This window comes from Sciurus carolinensis, chromosome 11, assembly GCF_902686445.1.
Source record: "Sciurus carolinensis chromosome 11, mSciCar1.2, whole genome shotgun sequence".
In the NCBI taxonomy this organism is placed as follows: domain Eukaryota; kingdom Metazoa; phylum Chordata; class Mammalia; order Rodentia; family Sciuridae; genus Sciurus; species Sciurus carolinensis.
This window is the reverse complement of record NC_062223.1, coordinates 7,932,720-7,957,406: the sequence shown is the minus strand read 5'-3', so window position 1 is coordinate 7,957,406 and position 24,687 is coordinate 7,932,720. Positions and strand designations below refer to the sequence as shown.

Here is a 24,687-nt window from a genome sequence, read left to right as displayed (position 1 = left end):
GAATCGAACCCAGTGCCTCACACATGCTAGACAATTGTTCTGCTGAGCTACATGTGTTATTTTTTACTCTTTATTCCTTTAAGATGAGTATGGGATATTTCTTTTTTGTCTCTTCCTCCTTCTCCTCCTCCCTTTCTCCCCTCTCCCCACCCCCTCCCCTCTTCATCTTCATCTTAAAAAATAAAGCAGCTGCCTGAGGAAGGGGCACAGTTTAGCCATAGTGGTTAAGAGAAACACCACTTTCTCTATCTGTAAAAAATGGGAGTAGTATTAAAGTTCACCTTTTTTAAATAGAAAATGACACTGCATAATTTGAATTTGTGATTTTTTGTTTTTTTTTTCTAAGTGTTCTAATGTCAAAGCCATAAACTTTCACAGAATTGGTGGTAAAGGCCAAACTGACTCTCTGATGAATAATGAATATAATTTTTTATGGCTTCAACTGTGAAATCTTGAATAGAGCTGTAGGATACTGTAAAATTTTATTTTTTATTTCATTGTCCTTTTTTTTAGTAAGAAACTCAAGTAATAGGTGTTAGATTTATTTGGGAAAAAGAAATACAGAGAAGGCTAAAGTTCTTCTGATTACCTTTTCCCAGTCCCTTTCCCATCTTTTGCTGATACTAGTTTTATGTCTACTTTCTTGATTTTTTTCTATATTTTTGCCTACTTATAAGTATATATCTGCTTATAAGAAAAGTGTAGTGTTGGGTATGTGTATTTTACAAAAATAACGGAGTCCAATATGGTATGTGTGTGTCTACGTCATTTGTTTTAGTTGTTCCATACTGAAGATTTTACTTGCTTTTGGTTTGATATAAAAAAAAATTTGTTTTTAAAATTCTTTAAAACTGCGTTGTTTAGTGCAGAAGCAAGTAAAATACTAAGTTATAAGCCGAGTTCTTTTGATTTTTGTCCTTGCATATAAAATACAACTGTTGAAGCAATGGGAAGAAAACTTTTCTCAGAAAGCTTTTCTGTTTCTCCCCACTGAAGTGAGATCTGACATTGTTTTTAAGCGCTATTATAAATGATCAATTTTTTTTTAGCAAGTCTTTTTAAAATTGTCCGTGAATATACAGAACAAAATTTACATTTTAACCATTTGAAAATGAACTTTATTTGTTAGAGCAGTTAGGTTTACAGTAAAATTGAACAGGAAGTGCAGAGAGAGAGTTGCCCTATATGTTCTCACAGAACCTCCCCTTATCAACATCTTTCATGAGAAGGGTACATTTCTTCCAACTGATGAACCTGCATTGATAACATTATTGTCCATTGTTTACTTTAGGGTTATTCTTTCTTTCCTTTCCTTTTCCTTTTCCTTCTTTCCTACTGGGGAAGCATACAGGGGTGTTTTTTTACCACTGAGCTACCTCCCTGATCCTTTTTTATTTTAAGATAGGTTCTTCCTAAATTGCCCAGCCTGGCCTTGGACTTTCAATACTCCTGCCTCAGCCTCCACAGTTGCTGGTATTACAGGAATATTCTTGGTATTAATGGTTCTATGGTTTTTTCAAATATGTAATGACAGGTATCCACCATTGTAGTATCACACAGCATAGTTTCTCTGCCCTCGAAATCCTCTGTGATCCACCAGTTTATCCCTCCCTCCTTCAAACTTGTGGCATCCATTGACCTTTGTACCATCTTTATATTTTGCCTTTTTCATAATGTCATGTAGTTGGAATCATGTAGTATGTAACCTTTTTAGATTGGCTTTTTTCATTTAGAAGTATGCATTTAGGTTTTCTTCTTCTTCTTCTTCTTTTTTTTTTTTTTTTTTTTTGGATGGTACTAGGAATTGTATCCAAGGGCATTCTACCTCTAAATACATCCCCAGGCCTTTTAATTTTATTTTGAGACAGGGTCTTGCTGTTGTTCTCAAATTTGTGATCTTCCTGCCTCAGCCTCCCAAGTCAGTAGCTGGGATTATAGGTGTGTACCACCTTTTCATGGCTTAATAACATTTCTTTTTAGCATTGAATAATAATCCATTGTCTGAATGTACTAAAATTTATTCATTGAATTAACTGAAGGACTTCTTGGTTGCTCTCACGTTTGCGCCATTGTGGATACAGATGCTTTAAAATAATCAGTGTGCAAGTTTCCAAAGTGTCTGTACCATTTTGTATTCCCACCAGCAGCTTTCAGCAAGGAGTCCCTGTTGCTCCACACTATTGTCTGCACTTGGTGGTTTATTTTGACCCTTTTAATAGATGTGTATCTTATTATTTTAATTTTCAGTTTCCTAATGATATATGATGTTGAACATGTTTTGTATACTTTCTGTATATCTTCTTTGGTGAAAGTATCTGTCTTTTGCCAGTTTTCAGTGGGTTATTTATTTTCTTACTGTTGTGTTTTCAGAATTTTTTGTATTTAACTCTTTATCAAGTGTATCATATTTTGATCAGAATTGCATTGAATATATAGAGATCAATTTGGTAGTAATTGACATCATGGCAACATTGAATCTTCCTATCCATGAATATGTATTCTCCATTTGTTTAATTCCTTTGATATCTTTTATTAGAGTTTTATAGTTTTTCTCATGTTCATCTTGTACATATTTTGTTAGTTTTATACTTAAATATTTCATTTGGGGAGTGTGCTAATGTAAATAGTTATTTTGTCGTTGTTCTTTTATTGAAACGGGATCTCCTTGTGTTACCCAGGAATTCCGTACCTGCCTGGAACTCCTGGGCTCAGACAATCCTCCTGCCTCAGCCTCTTAGTTAGCTGGACTATGGGCATGTGCCATGGTACTTGGCTGTAATGTGTTTTTTTTAAAATTTCAAATTCCATTTTAATTGCTGGTATATTAACTTTGTGTCCTGCAACCTTGACATAATCCCTTCTTAGGGCAGGAAGTTGTGTGTCTGCATTCTTTTGGATTTTGTACATAGATGATCTTTTTTTTCCCTTGGGCAGTGCTGGGGATTGAACCCTGGGCCTTGTGCTTGACAGGCAAGCACTCTACGAACTGAGCTTTATCCCCAGCTTAGATGATCATCTTAATCTGTGAACAGTTTTATTTCTTCCTTCCCAAGCTATATAATTTTAATTTTCTTTTCTTGTCCTATTGCATTAGTTAGGACTTGGAGCACAATATTGAAAAGGAATGTCCAGAGGGTATGTCCTTTGCCCCGTTCTTGATTCTAATGGGAAAGCTTCAAGTTTCTGACCATTAATTGTGATGTTAACTATAGATTTTTATAGGTATTATTTATCAGTTTGAGGAAGCTCCCCTGTATTCCTAGTTTTCTTAATTATTTCTTCTCCTCCTGGTCCTTTTGCTGTTGTTCCTGGTGCTGGGGATCAACTAGGGCCTCTTGCATGCTACTAAGCTACTATATATTCCCAGCCCCTCTATTCCTAGTTTTCTGTGTTTTGATTGTAAATGTTTATTGGAATTTGCCATATGCTATTTCTACATCTATTGATAGGATCTTGTGATTTTTTTTTTCTTCTTCTCTAGCCTGTTGATGGATGGATTAAATAGTTGATTTTCAGATGTTAAAGAGAGCTGAGGTAAGTAATTGGTTGTGGTTTGTAATTCTTTTTATACATAACTGAATTTGGTTTCCTAATAATTTGTTGAGGGTTTTTGCATCTCTGTTCATGAGAGATACTGATCTGGACTTTTCTTGTAATATCTTTCTCTGATTTTGATATCCTGGTAATGCTGGTTTCATAGAATAAGTTATGAAGTATTCTATGCTTCTTTCCATCTTCTGAAAGAGATTGTAGAGATTCACTGGTAAACCAATTTGGGCCTGGTGCTTTTTGTTTTTTTTGAAGCTCATTAATTACTGACTCAATTTTCAAAAATAAATGTTGGCTATTAAGATTGTGTCTTTTGTATAAGTTTTGGCAGATTGTCTCTTTTAAGGAATTGTTTTATTTCATCGAGGTTATCAAAATTTTGAGCCTAGAGTGGTTGTTCCTTTATTTCCCTTTCAATTTAATTTTCCATCTTTTCTTCCTTCCTTTCCTTTCCTTTCCTTCTTTTTTTTTTAAAGACAGTGCTGGGGATCCAACCCAGGGACTTAGATGCACTAGCACCGAATTACATCTTTAGCTCCTTATTGTTCTTTTAATGTCCGTGGGAAATGTAGTGATTGTCCTGTCTTTCATTTCTGATGTTGTAATTTTTTTCCTTGGTTAGCCTGGCTAGAAACCTATCAATTTTATTGTCATTAGAAAAAAAGAAGAAGAAAGAAAACAGAGGCTGGGGATATAGCTAAGTTGGTAGAGTACTTGCTTTGCATGCACAAGGCCCTGGGTTCAATCCCCAGCACCACCAAAGAAAGAAAGAGAGAGAGAGAGAGAGAGAGAGAGAACAAGAACGCCCGCTTTGGTTTGTTGATTTTTTTTTTCCCCCTCCATTGATTTCCTATTTTTAACTTTATTGATTTCTGCCCTCTTTGTTTCTTTTCTTGTTTTCACTTTGAAGTTAATTTGTGGGCTTTTTCTAGTTTCTTAAGGTAGAACCATAGAGTACTGATTTGAGATTTTTCTTTTCTAACATGTGCATTCAGGGTTGTAAATTTCTACCTAAGCTCTGCTTTGATTGCATCACACAGGTTTTGAAAAGTGTATTTTTATTATCATTTAGTTCAAAATGTTTTTTAACTTTATTTTTTTAAACCACGTTATGTATATTATTATTTAATTTTCATGTATTCAGGGGTTTTTCCATTTATCTGTTATCGATTTCTAGTTTAGTTTAATTGTGGTCTGAGAGAACATTGAATGATTTCTATTTCAAATTTGTCAAGGTCCGTTTTATGGCCCAGAATGGCATCTATCTTGGTGAACTTTCCATGAGAGTTTGAGAAGAATATGCTGATCTACCTGTTATTGGTGGGTGAGGCCATTGTGTCTAGTGAATTAATGGTGTTGAGTTTTTTTGTTTTTTTTTTTAACCTGCAGGATTTGCCCATTTCTGATAGAGGTGTGTTGAAGTCTCCAACTATAATAGTAGATTCAAGCACTCACCACCAAGCTACACCCTCAGTCCTTTTTATTTTTATTTTGAAACAAGGTCCCACTGAGTTGTCCAGGCTGACTTTGAATTTGTGATCCTTCGGCTTCAGCCTCCTGAGCAGGTGGGATTACAGCCATGTGCCATCATGTCTGGCTTTTCTCATATATTTTTACACTGTGTTAGTCACATGCACATTAAGGATTGTTGTTTCTTTAAGTATTCATTCCTTTATTGTTATGTAGTATCCTTTTTTTTTTTCTTCCTTTTTTAGCTCCGAAAACTTCCTGCTCTGAAATGTGCTCTGTCTGAAATTAATACAGCTACTTCTGCTGTCTTTTGATTAGTTAGTGTTAGCATGGCTCATCTTTATCACTTATTAATCTGTGGGTGTCTTCATATTTGGAGTGGGTTTCTTGTAGCTATTTTTTTTATCTGCTCTGAATATCTTTTTTATTTGGTGTACTTAGACCACTGACGGTTATTGATACAATTAGAAAACATCTACCATATCAATTTCTGGTTTGTTTTTTTGCACATGTTCTTTGTTCCTGTTTTTGTTCAGACCTTTTCTGCCTTTTGTGATGTAATTGATAATTTTATGATCCCATTTTTTTCTGCTTTCCTAGTATGTAAATTAAGCTTTTTTCTTTTTGTAATGGTAGTACAAATACATACCACATGTTCCTAGTTCATTCTTTCTTGTCTCTTGTACCATCTTCGTTGTTCATTTCATAAATAAACATTAATACAGAAGTGCACATAATTGAGGACATTGTTACTATATTTTGGACAAACTTACCTGGTATCAGTTAAGAATAAGAAATGAACAGTTTCTTTTTTTAAAGTTGTCGATGGATACAGTACCTTTATTTTATTTATTGATTTTTATGTGGTACTGAGGATCAAACCCAGTGCCTCACACTTGCTAGGCGATCTCTCCACTACTGAGCCCCAGCTCCAGCCCTTGAAAAACATTTTTTTAAATCTGGTCATTGTCCAGTGCTCTTTTAATGTGTAGAGTCAGGTTTCTGACCTATATCATTTCCTTCTCTGAAGTACTTTTTGCAAAGAATTTCCTTGATTTTCGTCTGTCTAGTAAGTCTTTATTTATCCTACAATTTGAAGGATAATTTTGCAGGGTATAAAATTCAAGGTCGGTGGTTTTGTTGTTTCTCTTGCAGCATTTTAAATATTTTGTTCCATTCTGTTGCTTGCATGGTTTCTGAGAAGTATATGATTCTTGCTGTGCTCCTGTGGAAAAAGTATGCTATCCCCTCTGCCCCCATCCTTTTTTTTTTGGTTTCTTTCAATAGTTTTTCTTTAATTTTCTGACTCTTAATTATGATAGGCCTAGTTCTGGTTTTTGGCATTATTTGTTCTCTTGAGTTCCCTATACCTAAGGTTTGGAATCTGATTAATTTGGGGGATTTTCTTAGTCAGTTTTGCTTCAAATATTGCTTCTTTTTCTTCTTCTTTTTTCCTTTTCTTTCTGTGCATCTCATGCGTAGGTAACAGACTTTGTAGTTACCCCACAGTTCTTGGGTATTTTGTTTGGTTTCCCTATGCCCCCAGCCATTTTTCCTCTTTGCTTTGCAGTTTTGAAAGTTTATATTGTGATAGCCTCAAGCTTAGTGATTCCTTCCTCCGCTTTGTCTGTCCAGTCTCCTGATGGAGCCTGTTGAAGGCATTCCTCACTCCTGTCAGTGTGTTTTCTGAGCATTTCTTTTTCTTTCCTATATTTGCTATTTCTGTTTACATTATCCTTCTGTTTTTATGTGTTGTCTTAAGTTTTTCACTAAAGCCCTTAGCACATTAATCTTGGCATTAAGACACTTCTTATGTGATATTGCTACCTTTCCTGCCATATGTGACTGGTTCTGATACTTTCTCAATTTTTTAGGCTATGGATTTTGCCCCATAGTATTGCTCGTTTTTCATTGGAGGGCGGACCCAGTGCACTTGGTAAAAGGAAGTGCAGTAAACAGGCCTTTAGTAGTGTGACAAGTGGGGGACTGGAAGCCTTCTGTCATGTTGTGATTAATTCTCAGTCTGTTGGTGAGCCTGTGGCCCTGGTCTGTGACCTCTGCCAGTGTTGAGTCTGCCCCTGCTCCATGCCAGGTCTGTTAGATTCTGGTAAAATACTTGTTATTCTTTCTTTCCTTTATTTCTTTCAGTACTGGAATTTAACCCAGGGTGCTCTACCACAGAGCTATATCCCCAACCCCTTTTTACTTCTTGTTTTGTGACAGGATTTTGCTAAATTGCTGAGTCTGTTCTTGACTGTGATCCTTCTCTCTGATCCTCTCAAGTCTCTGGGATTCTAGGCATGTGTCCCTACACCCAGCTCTGTTCTTTTTTCTCTTCCTTCCTTTCCTTTCTTCCCCGCTTGAGGTACAGTCTTGCTGTGTTCCTCGGTCTGCCCTCAAAACTCCTGGGTTCCTGATCCTCCTACCTTAGCCACCTAAGTAGCTAGGAGTATAGGTGTGCACCACTGTTCTTGTTCCCAGCTGTAAAATCATTTTTCTTGAGAACAGGTCTTGTTAAAAACAAAATGATCTGGTATATTTCAGTATTCTAGAACCATATTCTACATTGCAAACTGGTTCCTTATCCCCTTGTCCTGCAAGAAGCAAAAGGTGGTTTTTCTCTAATATTCAGTGTCAGAATCTGGTAGAGCTGCTGGAGGTAAACCATGGGGACCTTCTGTCACTAGGTCTACCCTGGAGCTTTTAACTCTGAGTTGTCCATACAGCTCATATTGCCTCCAGCAGTTCATTATAGTTCTTGTTTTCTTACCCTTCCTTCTATGGTAAGGTGTGATGCTCCAGATCTTACTGTCGCTCTAGTCTGGTGGGGTGGGCAGTAGCCCTTTTACCTTACTTTTCTGACAGATCTAAAAGTTGTTGGCTTTTAGTTTGCTCCACTTTTTACTTATTGCTAAGAGGGAGTGGTGACTTCCAAGCTCATAAGTTGTGGACTAGAAACTGGAAGTTCATGTTAACCACTTAAAATATGCAGCTCATTGGCATTAAGTACATTCACATTGTACCACCATCCAACTCCAGGATGGTCTTTGTCTTCCCAAACAAGCTCCATACCCAGTGAACACTGACTCCTCATTGCCCTTTCCATCCAGCCACTGGCAACCACCATTCAGTCTGTGTAGGAATTTGACTGTTTAATTATCTCATGTAAGTAGAATCATGCAGTATTTGTCCTTTCGTGACTGCCTTCAAGCATGTCTGTAGTGTTCATTCCATGTTGCAGCATATGCCAGAATATCTTCCCTTTTAAAGCTTGAATTACATTCCATTGTGTGTGTATGTTTGTGTGTGCGCGCGCACTTGCACGCTCTGACCCATTCATCCATTGATGACACTACAGTGCTTCTATCTTTTGGCTAGGACAGTAAGGCTGATAGGAACATGGATATACACATATCAGATTTTTAGGGTAAATCCCCAAAAGTGAAATGTCTGGTTTATATGGCAATCTTTTTTTCCTTTTCTGAGGAGTTGTCATACTGTTTTCTGTGACAGCTGCTTTACTTTATCTTCCCAATGCATTGGTGTGCCAATTTGTCTACATTAGCACATCTTTTTGAACTCATACATATGAACTCTACAAAGGTATTTAAAGCACTGTTGGTTGCTTAAATATTTCTGGCAGCAAAATCCAGGAAAGAGTTTTCTTTGTAGAATTTGCAAGTTCTGTTCCATTTTCCTGGTGTTTTTCCTACCATTTTTGACTTTTACTCTTAAATTTTGTTTCAGGCCACTTTCACATTTTGTTCTTCAGCTTTTCTTATTTTGGACACTACCCCTTGAGAGATCTCTACTTTTAAGGCTGAACTGCATGTGTGTGCTTATGATGCTCACATCTGCCTCGAACCCTGATGTACTCTGTTCTCAGTTTCAGTGATTACTAAGTGTTTCCACCCATGCTCATTCTGTTCCCAGTCAGTTATGACCCTAGTAAAGTAGTGTTTAAATGCTGCTGAACTTGAATTGCAGGGCTGCTAAATACTAGTTTTTGATCTCTTTAGTTTCAGTTCCTTGCATAGTAAGAGTTATTATGAAGATTAAATAATAGTTCACGTAATGTTCATATTATAGCATACATGGATTATAAATGTATATTCATTACTACTTGTTCTTTGTACAACAGTTTTCTTTTTTGATAAATTTATTTTTAAACACCATGAGGTATTTTCAGTTTTTAATCTTGTATATCATACTGCTCTTTAAAAAACTGGTACTTCTATTCAGTATATGTCTAGTGTATGTCCACTGTATCAGCAGTAGATGAACGTACCTGTTGCCTCAGATTCCCCTCTCAATATTAGTTTTTTAACTCTTTATCGTTTGTTTCATAATTCCCTGGTTATTAATTCCTTACGGATTTTTCACTAAGAAAACTAATGAAGAATGAGTGAAATGCTAAACATTTTCAGATCTTGACTTTCACTTTGATTTCTCCTTGGAGGAGTGCTCTGTTTGTATTGTTAGACCATCGCCCAATTTCTATTTCATTGTTCCCACTGGGCACACTGTACAAGCCTAAAAGTGACCCTCGGGGTTTTGAAAGGGCTTCATTTTCATACCTGTACTTGATTATCACTCCCCTGTCATGTGTATTTCACAAGTCCCCCAAAACAAATTTTTTATCAGAAAGTTTTATTGCAATGTAATAATGGTTTAATTAGTTGATTTCTTGGACTTAGTGTTTTCAGCTGTTACAGGGCATAAATCAGATTTATTCAACAAATGTTTAAGTGCCTGGAAATTACCAGGCACAAAAATGTTAAAGAACTGCCTGGCGCATATTAGGTCCCTTGTAAATAGTAGTAGCTGTTGTGGTAGTTCCGCTTTACTTTTAACAATTTGGGAGGCACCAGTATGGAGGAAGGAGGGTGCCATTTCAGTCTTCACCTAGCCATTTCTTATGATATCTGGGTCAGTTAATGTCTCTATAACTCAGATTGTTGCTAGAAAGAAGAAAGAACTTACCAAATAAGATCGTTGTAAAGTTCCAATGAAAATGTGTGACTACATTTGGTAAAGTGAAGTTCAGATGCTGAAGTCCTTAAAAAACAAACTTTTCTTAACTTCTATACAAATATAGATTGTATCATCCTTTTATTAAAAAATAACACAAATACCATAGAGTTCACCTGCTTAAAGCCTAGGATTTAATGTTTCTTGGTACATTCTTAGAGTTGTGCAACTGTCACCAGTCTCCTAGAATGTTTTAATTACTCTGAAAAGAAACTTTGTACTCTTTAATACTCTCATTTCTCTCCCATCCCTCCAGCCTTAGAGGTAACCACTAATATACTTTTGTGTTTTATGTATTTGTTCTGGGCATGTCATATAATGGAATCATGTAATCTGTGGTCTTTTGTGACTGGCCTCTTAACCCTATTCATATTTTGAAGATTTTTCTGTGTCATAGCATGTAACAGTACATCTTTTTTTTTTTTTTTTTTTGTCAAATAATACCCATTGTATGGAAACTTTGCCTTTTGTTTGTTCTTTCAGTAGTTGGTGGATATTTCTGATTTTTAGTTTTTATGAATACTGGTGGTGTGAACATTCGTTTACAAAGTTTCAGTGGTCATGTGTCTTCATTTCTTCATTTATGAATATGTATATGAATGAGTGGAATTGTTTGGTCATATGGTAGTTTTGTTTAACCTTTTGAGAAAATACCAGATTGTTCTCTGAAGTGACTGCACCATTTTACATTCCCACCAGCTGTTGATGAGAATTCATTCTGACCATATCTGTGCTAACACTTGTTATTGTGTGTCTTTTTGATAATAATGACTGTGGAGTGTGTGGTTTTGATTTGTATTTCCCTGAGGACTAGTGATAGAGGATATCTTTTCTTATTGGCTGTTTTTCTGTCTTTGGAGAAATGCCTATTTAAATTATTTGCCCATTTTTAAATTGGGTTGAATTTATTGTTGGGTTGCAAGAGTTTCTTTTAATATTCTGTACACTAGTTTTTTAAAACAGATGTGTGATTTGTGTTTTCTCCACCCCGAATGGTCTTTTCACCCTCCCACCCCCACCTTTTTTTTTTTTGATTACTGGGGATTGAACAGAGGGATGCTTAACCACTGAGCTACGTCCCAGCCCCTTTTATTTTTTATTTTGAGGCAGGATCTCACTAAGTTGCTTAGCCTTGCTAAGTTGTTGAGGCTGGCCTGGAACGTATCCTTCTGCCTCAGCCTTCTGAGTCGCTGGGATTATAGGCATGTGCCACTGTACCCAGCATCTTTTCAATTCTTGGTGATGTCATTGAAGCAAAAAACAATTTAACCTAATGAAGTACAATTTATGCACTTATTTTTTGTCTCTTGTGTTTTTGGTGTCATATTTAAGGAGGCTTTGCCATATCCACACTGTAGTTTTACTCCATGTTTTCTTCTAAGAATTTTGACATCATTTAAAAATGACTTTGTTTCTTTGGATAAAGAACTTCAGATACAGTCATTGTTATTATTACTTATTATTAGATATTGAGGCGATTTTGTTTGTGAATGACCTGGATTGTTTGCTCTGTGGTGTTCCCCACAGTGTCCTGTGTTCTCTGTAGATTTTTTCTCTGATTTTTCTATTATAAATGCTGAACATTTTTATATGCAACTTTGTACTCAGTGGAAACAAACACCTTAAAATGAACATAATGAACACCTTAAAATGAATTAAGTAGAATTAGTGTGTCAAAGGTTGCATAGAGGGCTGGGGATATAGCTCAGTTGGTAGAGTGCTTGCCCCTTGAGCATAGGCCCCCGGTTCAATCCCCAGCACCGAAATAAATAAATAAATGAATGAATGAATGAATAAATAAATAAAAAATAGAGCCACAGGAGGCTGAATAAGGAGGAGCTCGAGTTCAAAGCCAGCCTTAAGCAACTTAGCAAGACCCTGTCTCAAAACAACAACAAAAAAAGACTGGGGATGTGGTTCAGTGGTTTAGCCCCTAGGTTCAATCCCTGGTACCAAAAAAAGGGTCATATAGATTTTAACACCTTTTGATATCTATGGTGAAAAAATTACCCCAGTTTTACTTTAGCAACTATTTCAGCCAGTTTCATATTAAATTTTAACTCCCCTTTTTTATTTAGAGGAAAATTTGAACATGCCTAGTACATAGATCATTATAATGAACCTTCAGTTACCCACCTCCAACAGCTGTCTACCTGATATCAGTCTTGTTCAACTGACTTTCTTCATCCCTCTTCCTCTCCTACATTGTTACTATTTAAGAACTCTATGGATCTGTAATGAAAATACAGAAAGGTATACATACCATAAGTAAGTTTTATAAGTTGAAACTCACCTGAGTAATCAGTCCCCCAGATGTTCCCTTGTGTTCACTTCCAGTCATATCCGTCCTCCAAGGGCAACCAGTATTCTGATACCTAAAAGCCCTGATTAGTTTTGCCCAATTTTGTTCATCAAATAAATAGAATATTGCAATATACACTGCTGTGTCTGTCTTCTTTCTCTGGATATTGTTTGAGATTATCCATGTTATTACATGGAGTCATTCTTTGTTTTTGTTACTGTATGTAATTTCATTGTATAAAATTGTCGTTATGGACATTTGGATAGATGCTAGTGTTGAGCTATTACAGATAGCACTGCTCAGAACTTTCAAAGTTTGTGTTAACATGGGTAAACATTTCTGTTGGGAATATTCCCAAGAGTGAAATTGCTCTGTCATCAGGGTATGCATATAGTTGGTGTTAGAAAACTGACAGAATCTACTAAGGTGGTCATACACTTTTACCAGCAGTATGTGGAAACTTCCACTCTGGTATTTGATATTTTTCATCACTTCATTTTATTTAATTTTTTTGGTACTGGGGATTGAACTCAAGGTAACTTTACACACTGAATCACATTCCCAACCCTTTTTATATTTTATTTCGAGACTGGGTCTTGCTAAGTTGCTAAGGCCGACCTCAAACATGTGATCCTCTTGCCTCAGCCTCCCAGAGTCACTGGAATTACAGACGTGCACCTGCACCTGCCTCATCTTTTTGTTGGAGTCAGATAACTGTAGTGATATCCTGAAGTAGTTGTAATTTGCACCAGTGAAGTCAAGCACCTTTTCAAACTTTCAGTGGTCTCTTGGATAGCCTTTCTTTATGAAGGATGTATTTAAGTCTTTAGCTGTTTTTTAAAAAAATCAGTTTGTTTTATTGTATTAGCTTTTTATTTACGTTTGCATGATAAATTATCCCCAAACTCAATGACTTGAAATAGCAGTGCACATTAATCATTTCAGTTTCTGTGGATGAGGAACCTGGGAGTGGCATGGAAAGGCAGTTTTGGCTTTGGTGTGATCATTCCCCTGAAGGCTTGATGGAGCTGGAGGTTCCTTTCCATGGCCTCTCATTCATCTGCTGGCATGGTAGTTCTGGTTGGTGGTGGGAGGCCTTGGGTCCTTTTTACCTGGATCTTTGTCAGGCATGCCTGTGTTGTGATGTCAGGACAAGGTGACTGACTTGAGAGAGAAATTCAACAGAAGGAGCACTGTGGAAGCTAGAAGTCAAACTTCATCTAATTTTGCCACGTTCTATTTGTTAGAAGAGAGCCACTCAAGGCCCAGCTTATATCCAAGAGGAGGGGAGTGGGCTTCTCTTTTTTGAGAGGAGGAATGAGTGTCAAAAAAGTTTTTGAACTTATTTTAAAATACAGCACTTGAAGTCTTTTGTTCTAAATCAGATCTTTGGGTGGATATACATGCGAGTATTTCACCTGTCCTGCAGGTTGTTATCTTGTCTTTTTATATTTTTAGCTGTAGATGGACACAATACCTTTATTTTATTTATATGTTTATTTTCATGTGATACCGAGGATTGAACCCAGTACCTCGCACATGGTAGGCAAGCGCTCTATCACTGAGCCACAACCCCAGCTCAGTTATCGTGTCTCTTGAGGAACATAATTCTCATTTTTTCCTTTTGGTCAGCCCTGATCATATTATTTTGAAGGCAATCACTGAGTAATTTCTTTTTCTTCTCTAAGTGTGTCAGTGTATATCTTTAAAATTTTTTAAAGTTTGTTCTAATTAGTTATATATGACAATAGAATGCATTTATGCGTTTTGATAAATCATACATAAATGGAGTTATAATTTCTCATTTTTCTGATTGTACATATTGTAGGATCACATTGTTCATGCAGTCATATATGTACTGAGGTGTATCTTTAAAAGACAACTTTTTAAAATTTTTGTTTTAACCATAAGTTATAAAACTGCCACATCTTAAAAAAAAAAACAAAAAAACAAAAAAAACACCAAATTGCTTGATATTGTCTAATACCTGGTAAGAGTTGAAATTCACAGTTGTTTCAAACATCACCCCGTTTTCTAATTTTGGCAAATCAGCATCCAAATAAGGTCTACCCTTTTAAAAATCTATAGTTTCCCCATTCTTGCCCTGCTCCCTAGTGTCTGTGGGAAACCTTGACTGTTCTGTGGCGTTTCCCACAGTGTTCTGACCTGTTTCTTGTATACCAATAGTTGGGTCTTGAGAAAGTGTTCCTTCCTTCCTCGCTCCCACCTTCCCTGGGCCTGAACCCAGGGGTGCTTTCCCACTGAGCTACACCTTAGCCCTTTTTATTTTTTATTTTGAGACACTTTGAATGCAGGAGTGTGACACCTTAGCCCTTTTTATTTTTTATTTTGAGACAGGTTCTCGCTAAGTTGATCAGGCTGGCCTTGAACTTGTGATCCTCCTGCCTTAGCTTCTTGAGCAGCTGGTATTGCAGCTGTATGCCACTGTGCCCAACTTGAGGAGATTTCTTAAACTGGTATAGCTTCTTTGGTTGTGTTCTGTCTCTGGAGGTGGAATGTGGAGCCAAACTGAAAAATTTTAAGGACTTCCAGTCTAAATCACATTGATTCATTTAGGTTTGAGTTGATCTATACTTAAAATGCCAGGCTGTTCATTTTGGAATGCAGTGTTCACATCATCCCTGGTCCATTTTCAAGGCCACGTGACAGTGCATTTTCTGTAGTGAGAACACCGACTAAGCCTTGTCATTTTGAGTGAGACACACCCTCTTTGGTTGTTTAAAGTGGTGCAGGACCTAGTCAGCAGGGTCCAACTCTTTTCTTTTAAGACAGGACTTGCTGTGTTGTCCAGGCTGGTGTCACACTCCTGGATTCAAAGGATCCTCCTACCTCAGCCTCCTGAGTACTGCAAGAACTGCAGGCGTGCAACACATGCCTGGTAGGGTCCAAGTCTTGACAGCCAGACAACAAACTTTGCCTGTTTGTTGTCTACTTTTTTGGCTCCTCATACTGCTTTTTAGAGTTGATGACCTATGGTTTAAGGATTGATGACTCAGCAGTCTTAAGTTCTTTTCCAGCCATCTTAGATTTCTAGGTATTCTCAATCTCTGTCTATCCTAACAGAAACTTTTGTGATGAAAAGTTAGAAAAATTAATGACAGGTATTTAGCATGAACTTTAAAAAAGTAGATGTTATTTATTGAAATGTATGTATATCCAAACATTTTCTTAATTCCAGTTTTATTTTAACAGTGTCTTTCAACTTTAATTAAATTTTTAGTGTTTTGCTTTTATGTGAGCACACATAAATTTCAACTTTTGGCCTTTAACTCAGTTGGCAAACATCTGGGTGCCTGACTTGTGGCAGGTGCAGTACTTTCTATGCTTTGGTCATACCTAGTTAAAGAAGATGGACGTGGTGCTGGTGAAAGATGTGATGAAATGCTCAGGACAGTATCAGTAGAGATAAAAAGCAAGTTGCATAGGTGATCTTAAATTTTCTAGTAGTCAGAGGAAAAAAAGAGGATAAATGTAATTTTGATTTTATATATATTGTTTAATCCAGTATATCCAGAATATCATTTCAGCATGTAATCAATATGAATAAAATTAATGAGATATTTTCACTTTCTTAGTTTTTGAAATCCATTGCATGTTTTATATTCATAGCACATCTCAATCTAAACTAGTCAGATTTCAAGGGCTCAGAAGCCTATGTGACTGCCACAGAAGACAGTGTGGATCAGAATTTTGTCATCATCATTATTGCTCACAAGTTGCAGGGCACTCTGATCAAGTACCCAAGTAGAAAGTGCCCTGGAGGGGGATGACAGGAGAACAGGGAGATAAATTGGGAGGCTCTGTCCATTTTCCAGGCAGTGGCAGAAGGCGGAGAAAAGGGAGAGAAGAGGAAGGTGAAATGGAAGTTTTGATGCATTGAACTAGTAGGACAAAGAGGAACCAGGGCTGCTTTCCAAACTGTGTTTCACATCTGAGTGTGCCTTTTACTGGGATGGGAAAGACTTGTTGAAGGAGAGGTTTAGTTGGATGACAAGTGTGTGATGGTTCTCTTTGGTGATAATAAATAAGATATGCTTGTGAGACATTCAAGGGGAAAGGTCTGCTAGTATTCGGGTACCTGTATTTGAAGTGCAGAGATGGTCCTATTGGCTTTATAAATTTGGATAGAGACTGTGTTCTAGAGGTGTATATATAAAACCCATAAAAATGGTTTCATTTATTTCAAAAAACTTGTTTTGAGTCTCCCCTTGGTCCCGTCCCCCCCACCCACCCACCCACCAGTTGCTGGGTAAACTGAATAAAACGATGTGAATTTACTCCCAACCAACTTGGGAGAGTATCCCAGGCATTGTTCACAGGTTGGTCAGCTTGAGAGAGTCTGTAGGAAATGTTCACAGTCCCTACATTATCAGTTGTGAAGAGGAGAGGAAAGGAGGGGCCCCCCAGGCAAGGAGACTGAGAAATGGTCAGGGAGAAACCAAGAGAGCTGCTGTTCAGAGGAACCAGCCATAATGATGTTTAATAAGGAGGGTCTGCCCTGAGTGCTGCTGCGACAAGGTTAAGATGAGGACAGAAGAGTTTCATTTAGATTTAGCCCCATCTGGAAGTCATTGGTGACTTGAAAGGGCTGTTTTGAGTTGAGTGGTACAGATATGTCCAAATTGCAGTGAGCTGAAGAGGGAATGCTGTCAGACAAAGAGCTCATTTTCTTATTTTTAAGTAACCACTACAAATCATTGAGACCAGCCCAGTAGAAAAATGGACAAAGGGCATATTAAGCACCATTGGCAGAAAAGTGAGTTGAAGCGGCCCTTAAACATGAATGAAGCCCGCCTCACCCTTAGGAGTAAAGCAAGGTGTCATTGCTGTGAGCATGGGACCAGGTGTTCACGCATTGCTTGTGGGAATGTGGCATGTGTAACTTCTGTGGAGAAGTGCATATCCTCTTATCCAGAGGTTCCACTTCTGGGAACTCTGGCATTCTTTGTAATAGTGAAAATTTAAAAGTAAATGGTCATTAATGGTGACTTGGTTTAGCCAGCAGTAAAACAAAGGAAAAGTACATACTACGTAAAACATTATCTTCTCCGAGAAATGATTTTTGGAGTCTTTTCCATCATGCTATAAATCAAGTTCTTTGAGAGCAATTCCCCCTCCCCCGTTTTAAAGATTGAGAAACTTAGTGGTGGGTCTGGTGTAGGCCACAGAAGCTCTGTAGCAGTGTGTTTTTGAAATGAGCTGAAGTGAGCTCGTTAGTCGTTCTGCTTGGCCCTTCTACTTTTAGCACTTTTGTATAAATCATTGATCCACATTCCTTTCTGCAGATATCCGTTAAGATGGTTTTCAGGGGACTCTGCTGTTGTATATGTGTATCAAGTTACACACTACAGGAAAGGTAGGTTATGGCAAGTCTACAAACTTTATGGGTGAATTCACACTCCAGTTTATCCTACTGAATTTATAACCAAATCAAGAGAGCATCACGTTTTACTTGGTTTGACTCATTGACAAAGTAAGCAAGTGTCTGATGCTATTTGAGAATCTGAATGTTGCAACAGGGATTATCCTGTACCCAGTGTCAGGGGCAGACTTTATCGGTCAGCTCACTGTTGGGGGAAGGGAACAACTCAGACCTCTTTGAGCTGTAAGTTCTCATGCCACCCACAGGAATCTGGCTCTGCTGACCTTTGTGCAGTTTGGCTTTCTTTAAAGATAGTAGTATATTTATGTGTGGACTAAAGTGAAAGAAAACAAAAAGAAAAACTAGGCACATCCAAACAGACCAAACCAGTTTCCCAGCAAGAGTACATTGATACTCTACAAATTTAAATTCTCTACCATTGGGACTTTCTACTATTCAGCCTTTGATTAACTTAAATTGAGGTAATGGTGTTCACGGATTAGTTTTTTATTTATTTCTTTGACTATCCTGGTTTTCCTTGTATTTCTTTACTTCTTAGATCCATAAGAATGAAGAATTTTAAGATTTGCATGTGTTAAATAATCATTTGGCTTAAATTCCCCATTTTAAAGATAGGAAAACAAGCTCAGAGAGAGGACTTGACAGATGTTGACTGAACTGAATCTGTGTCCCTTCCCCATTAAGTTGGGTGATGTGTGGAGGCATGATATGATAACTTTATATTGTCAGTTTAAAGTACCTACCATCATTTTAAGGGGAGTGCGGTTTTAATTACACTGCCACTCTTCCAGTAAAGACTATCACTTTATATCCTATACTAGTTCATTTGGAATTATGGAGATCTAGTTGAATTTTATTTATTTATTTATTTTGAGAAAATTGAGACCTCTAGAGATGTGAACGTACCCGTCTGGGATTATAGACCTTAAACATTTATTCTGTGCTTTTGTGTGTGTGTGTGTGTGTGTGTGTATGCAAAGTTTTTTTGTAGGGGGATACCAAGGATCAAACTCAGAGGCACTTGACCACTGAGCCACATCCCTAGCTCTGTTTTGTATTTTTATTTAGAGACAGGGTCTCACTGAGTTGCTTAGTACCTTGCTTTTGCTTAGACTGGCTTTGCACTCTTGATCCTTCTGCCTCAACCTCCTGAGTCCCTGGGATTACAGGCATGCGCCACCGCGCCTGTCCCTGTGTTTAGTTTGAATATGTGCTTAGAGAGTGATATCTAGTAGAACTTTGTATGATCCTGTATTTTATGTGCACTGTCAGTGTGACTTTTTAATATAAATAGTTAAAATTAAACACAATTTAAAATTTAGTTCCTTAGCCCTACTATCCACCTTGGAGGTGCTCAGTTACTATGTGTGGTGAGTAGATACTGAATTAGACAGCTCAAGTCTAGAGTAGTTACTTTGATAAATGTGTGTGTGTGTGTGTGTGTGTTTGTGTATCTTTGAGAAGTTCAGAAATGTTAGTGGTGCATATCAAGGCAAAAATGGATCACATTCAAAACCAGGAGGAAAAACTAAACTCTTGAGTTTGTGATGTTGATACAGCTGGTTTTGACCTGGGTCTGTCTTTGTTACTGTTTCACTCATTTATTTAAAGGACATATGAAATGTTTAATTTTTTAGCTATAAATTGACAAACATAAATTATAATGTATGTATTTATGGATACAAAATGATTTTATGACTTACTAATATACTGTGGAGTAATTAAGCACAAAACTACTGTATCTTCTCAAATATGTTCTCTCAAACATCTTCTCAAAAACATTTTTTGTGTTAAGAATATTTGAAACTTACTCACTCCCAACAGTCTCTGTACTTTCATCTCAGTTGCTTGCCAAAATGCCATATACAGAGTTTTGGTGTGTTTCTTGCTATTGTTCTTTGGATTATGAAAGTTTCAGCTTTCGCGTCAAATAAAATTTGAGCGTGTACCTCGCTGAGCCAACATGTATAGTGTGGTGGTTGAGGGTGTGTAGTCATTTGTACCATGCTCTGCATCCTTGCCCATTGTTGTTACAGCAGGCACAGGTGGTTCTCTGGGCTTTTACTTTGGATGCTAATTTTCTAATTTATGACTTGGCTCCATTTTAATAGCAGTTTAGATCGGGTTGGCTTCAGGTATGCCTGCAGTGATTTGAGTGTCCATTGATTGAGGGTGCATAGCACCAACCAGGTGCCAAAGTCCCTTCTTACAGTACTTTACATACATGATATTACCTTCAGAATGTGGCAATATGGATTTACCTTGGATGCTTTGAACTTTACACAGAAGTATGTTTACATTCTTGGTCTGGTGATTTAAAAAATTTATTGGTGCATTATAATTATATATAATAGTGTGATTCATTATTCCAAATTTGTACATACACATAATTTTATCAGTTTTATTCTCCATTACCTTCCCTTTTCCTTTCCTCTTCCCTCCCCCAATCTGATATGGTATTCTTGTCTTGATTTAGTTTGGTGTTGCTCCCCCAAACCCCCACTATTTTTTTTTTTTTAAGTACTAGGGATTGAACCCAGGGGCATGTTACCACTGAGCTATATACCCAACCCATTTTGACTTTTATTTTGAAACAGGGTCTTGATAAATTGCAGAGTCTGAGTTTGAATTTGCCATCCTGCCGTTTGGGGATAGTTGGGGTTGCAGGCACAGGCCACCATGTTCAAAGATTCCTCTGAAGACATGGAAGTTTAATTTGTCTAGATTGTATCTCCCAAATATGGATGTTTGTGCAATTATTATTATTTTTTTACTTAATTAATTTTTATTGTAAACAAATGGGATACATGTTGCTTCTGTTTGTACATGGAGTAACCGCATACCATTTGCGTAATCATACATTTACATAGGGTAATGATGTTTGATTCATTCTGTTATTTTTTCCTTCCCTCCCACCCCTCTTTTCCCTCTATACAGTCCCTCCTTCCTCCATTCTTGCCCCCCTCCCACCCCCATTATGTGTCATCATCCGCTTATCAGCAGAATCATTTGTCCTTTGGTTTTTTGAGATTGGCTTATCTCACTTAGCATGAGATTCTCCAATTTCATCCATTTGCCTGCAAATGCTATAATTTTATTATTCTTTATAGCTGAGTAATATTCCATTGTATAGATATACACCACAGTTTCTTTATCCATTCATCAATTGAAGGACATCTAGGTTGGTTCCACAATCTGGCTATGGTGAATTGAGCAGCAATGAACATTGATGTGACTGTATCTCTGTAGTATGCTGATTTTAAGTCCTTTGGTGTAGGCCGAGGAGTGGGATAGCTGGGTCAAATGGTGGTTCCATTCCAAGCTTTCTAAGGAATCTCCACACTGCTTTCCAGAATGGCTGCACTAATTTGCATCCCCACCAGCAATGTATGAGTGTACCTTTCCCCCCACATTCTCTCCAACACACCTATTGTTGCTTGTATTCTTGATAATCACCATTCTAATTGGGGTGAGATGGAATCTTAGTGTAGTTTTGAGAGATGGAATCTTAGTGTAGTTTTGATTTGCATTTCTCTTTATTACTAAAGATGGTGAACATTTTTTCATATGTTTGTTGATTGCTTGTAGATCATCTTCTGTGAAGTGTCTGTTCATATCCTTAGCCCATTTGTTGATTGGATTATTTGTATTCTTGGTGTAGAGTTTTTGAGTTCTTTATATATTCTGGAAATTAGTGCTCTATCTGAAGTATGAGTGGCAAAGATTTTCTCCCACTCTGTAGGCTCTCTCTTTGCATTTGTGCAATTATTTTAAAAAATAATTTTAGTTTTGCAGTACTGGGGATCCAGTCCAGGGCCTCGCATGCCAAGCAAGCAGTGAGTTACACCCCAGCCCTTTTTATTTTATTTTGTAACAGTCTCACTTAAGTTGCCTAGGCTGGCCTCAAACTTGTGATCCTCCTGCCTCAGCTCTCAAGTAGCTGGTACTACAGGGGTATACCAATTTGTCCAGCTGTGCAAGTCAGTTTTGATGATTTTTGTATTCAAAATTTTGTGGATGAGGGCTGGGGTTGTAATTCGGTGGTAGAACACTTGCCTAGCCTGTGTGAGGCACTGGGTTTGATTTCAGCACTGCATATACATAAATAAATAAATAAAATCAAGGTCCGTTGATAACTAAAGAAATATTTTTAAAAATAAAGGTATTGTGTCCATCTGCAACTAAAAATATTTAAAAAATTTTTTGTGGATGATTTTTTTTTTTAAATTAAATTCATGGTGTGCTAGGCATTGAAGACAAAATGAACAGACCTTCATAGAGATGGATTATCTTCCCCATCCCGTTGTCTTCCATCTCTTTAGACTTGCGTGTTTTCAAGAGCATGTATGAGGACACTTGCATCTATGGGATGGTTGGGATCCACATAAGATGACATTGATAAGAATGGTCTAACTTAGGGCTTCTCGATGCTAGTAAGGCTAGGGGTTCATGCTTTGTGTGCCCAGGCTTTTTACTATCACCTCCCTGTAACTGAGTGTGCATTCATAGTTAGGTGTGACATGTGACATAGGAGAAAATGTTTTCTGATATATCATAACTGTGGCTTTCTCCTGTGAATCTGTAGTAGCCAGAATATTGTGGTATTTATATTAAGATTTATGTGATAGCACAGAGAGCAGATCATTACTGCCTTCTTTTCTAAACCGAGTAAGGATAGTAACTAATACTATAATTGAAAAGCACTTGTCCAATGCTAACACATGCTTGGGTTGCTCCCATGTTTAGCCATTGTGAATAATGCAGTGTGAACATAGGTGCACAAATATCCCTGAGATCCTGCTTTCAGTTCTTTTTGAGTATAGAATCAGAAATGGAATTGTTAGGTCATATGGCAAATTTTTTTGGTAATTCTATTTTTAATTCTTTGAGCAATCAACATGCTGCTTTCCACAGTAGATGTATCATTTTTCATTTTACATTTCTGCCAACAGCACACAAGGGTTCCAATTTTTGCATACCCTTGCAGACACTTAACTATTTTTTTTTTCTTCTTTTTTTGATGCTGGGGATGAAACCCCAAGGCCTTGAACATACTAGGCAAGCACCATCACTGAACTTTACCCCCCAGACCTTCATTATCATTTTGTTTTCCTATTTTATTCCTGAGAAATATGCGTATCAGATTTTTTTATTCTTTTGGAGTGACCTGGGCTCTTTTATGACCTGGGTCATGAAGTTTCATGGGGATATTTCTTGGTGTGGGTCTGTTTCAGGAACTTTTGGGAATTATTTCTTCGACTTTTCTTCTATCTGTTCTCTTTGTTATCTTCCAATATTTTGATTCAGTTCTTAATTTTTGCTGTGAAGTCTTAAAATTTCTAGGGCTCTTTCTTCTTTTGTACCCTTTTAAACAGTGTCCTCTAACAGATGGATTTTTAAAATATCTTTCTAAATCAATTAAGTTTTTGTTCTCATTAATTAATTTTTTCTGTTTTGTTGCGTTTCATGATAGAAGCTTTCTAGAGGTATGTGTAATCCTTGGTTTTTGTTCATGTTTATAAGATGGGAATGCATAACAGAGAGAGTTGGATCATGTGAAATTGACATTCTTTCCCAGCATTATCTGCTATAAAAATGGTAGAAAAAGTGATGACACCTGGGTATCTAAGGGCATACTTAGTTCTTAGTTCTTCATTTCTAAGTAACATCCTCCACTAAAGGAGCTGGGACTCCTTGGAGAAATGACTGATTTCAGAACTGAGGCAGAGAATGTACAGAAGGAACCTGGAACATGTTGTTACGAGAGGAAATGAGAAAGTGCTTGAGAAGTATGAGTAGCACACATGCGCCTGTTTGAAAGGGCTCCCACAAGCCGAATCTGGGGCAACTTGAACATAAGAATAAATAATGATGCTAATAAATAAGAATCTGTGAGTGCATGCTGATACTATACTCAGGAAAGAAAGAAGGTGGGGAGAGAGGAACACTCCTTTCTGAAGTTAAAATGTCACCAACACATGCAGAAGGAGCAGTAGACTACAAGTGCCCCATCATGTTCAAGTATCATAGTGTAACTTGCCAGTAGGCAATAAAACTACTGTATAACCATTCTAAGGACACAGTCTAAGTATCTTCCTATAGAGCACTTAACAAGGAAAATGTTTACTTTACAGTGAAGAAATATGACAAATCTCTTACCAAGTGGTCAAAGTTACCACCTGTAATGGGTGGTATGGAAACAAAGCTTGGTTCTGTAGTGTTCCTGTGAGAAATGTATCACCTTTATTCTTTGAAGGAGTTAGTAAAATGAAGGAGAGAACTGAAGAACTGTCTCAGATGAGGAAGGAAGGAGCTGTGGCATTGGTATACGGGACACTGTATGGCAGTTGGTCAGACTGGTGTAAGGACTGTGTAGTCTCTATTCAACAGTCTACAAGTTAAATTCCATTAAATTCCTGATTTTGACATGTCTTCTGTGACTATGTGAGGGAGTACCCTGCTCCTAGGTAATAGACTTTGGTGGAGGCTATGAGCAGCTGGCGGCAGAGCTCAGTGACAGAACACGTGCTGGTGATGTGGAGTCTGGGTTCAACCCACAGGTGAGATGGAGGAGTGAGTGAATGCAAGGGATTATGATGGCTCAATCACCCTCAGTTGTCTGGGTGGGTGGGAGGTACAGGAAGCAGGGCAGTGACTTCAGTTGCATGTCTAGGTGAAGAGGCTTTTTGAGTGGCTGATTGGAAGCTCCATTCGTGGTGGGGCTCATTGGCTTGACCATGACAGCAGTTGACACCTTGGGTTTGGAGTCCTAGTGAATTTCCAGCTTTTTTGCCCCAGGTCCTCCTTTCATTCATAGTTTTATTCCTGGGTCCCAAGAGTCAAGGTCTTACCTGCTGGCAAGGAGAGGAGTCTGTGAGGGAGTCTGGGTTGGGTGCGTGCCTTGGGACTGTGTCTTGAGTGTTTGCTCTGC

The 24,687-nt window shown here is 37.6% G+C and overlaps 1 protein-coding gene across 23 annotated transcripts in view; it reads left to right on the top strand.

The window, feature by feature from the left end:
- Ppp6r3 (protein phosphatase 6 regulatory subunit 3) overlaps nucleotides 1–24,687 on the top strand; it is a 131,611-nt gene that overhangs the window by 17,394 nt on the left and 89,530 nt on the right. The window contains exon 2 of one of the 23 annotated variants that reach the window (XM_047517170.1): nucleotides 3,482–3,534. The exons of the other annotated variants lie outside the window; for them this stretch is intronic. The gene's annotated coding sequence lies outside the window, so the exon portion shown is untranslated. The remainder of the gene's footprint in view (nucleotides 1–3,481; nucleotides 3,535–24,687) is intronic. 23 annotated transcript variants of the gene reach the window in all.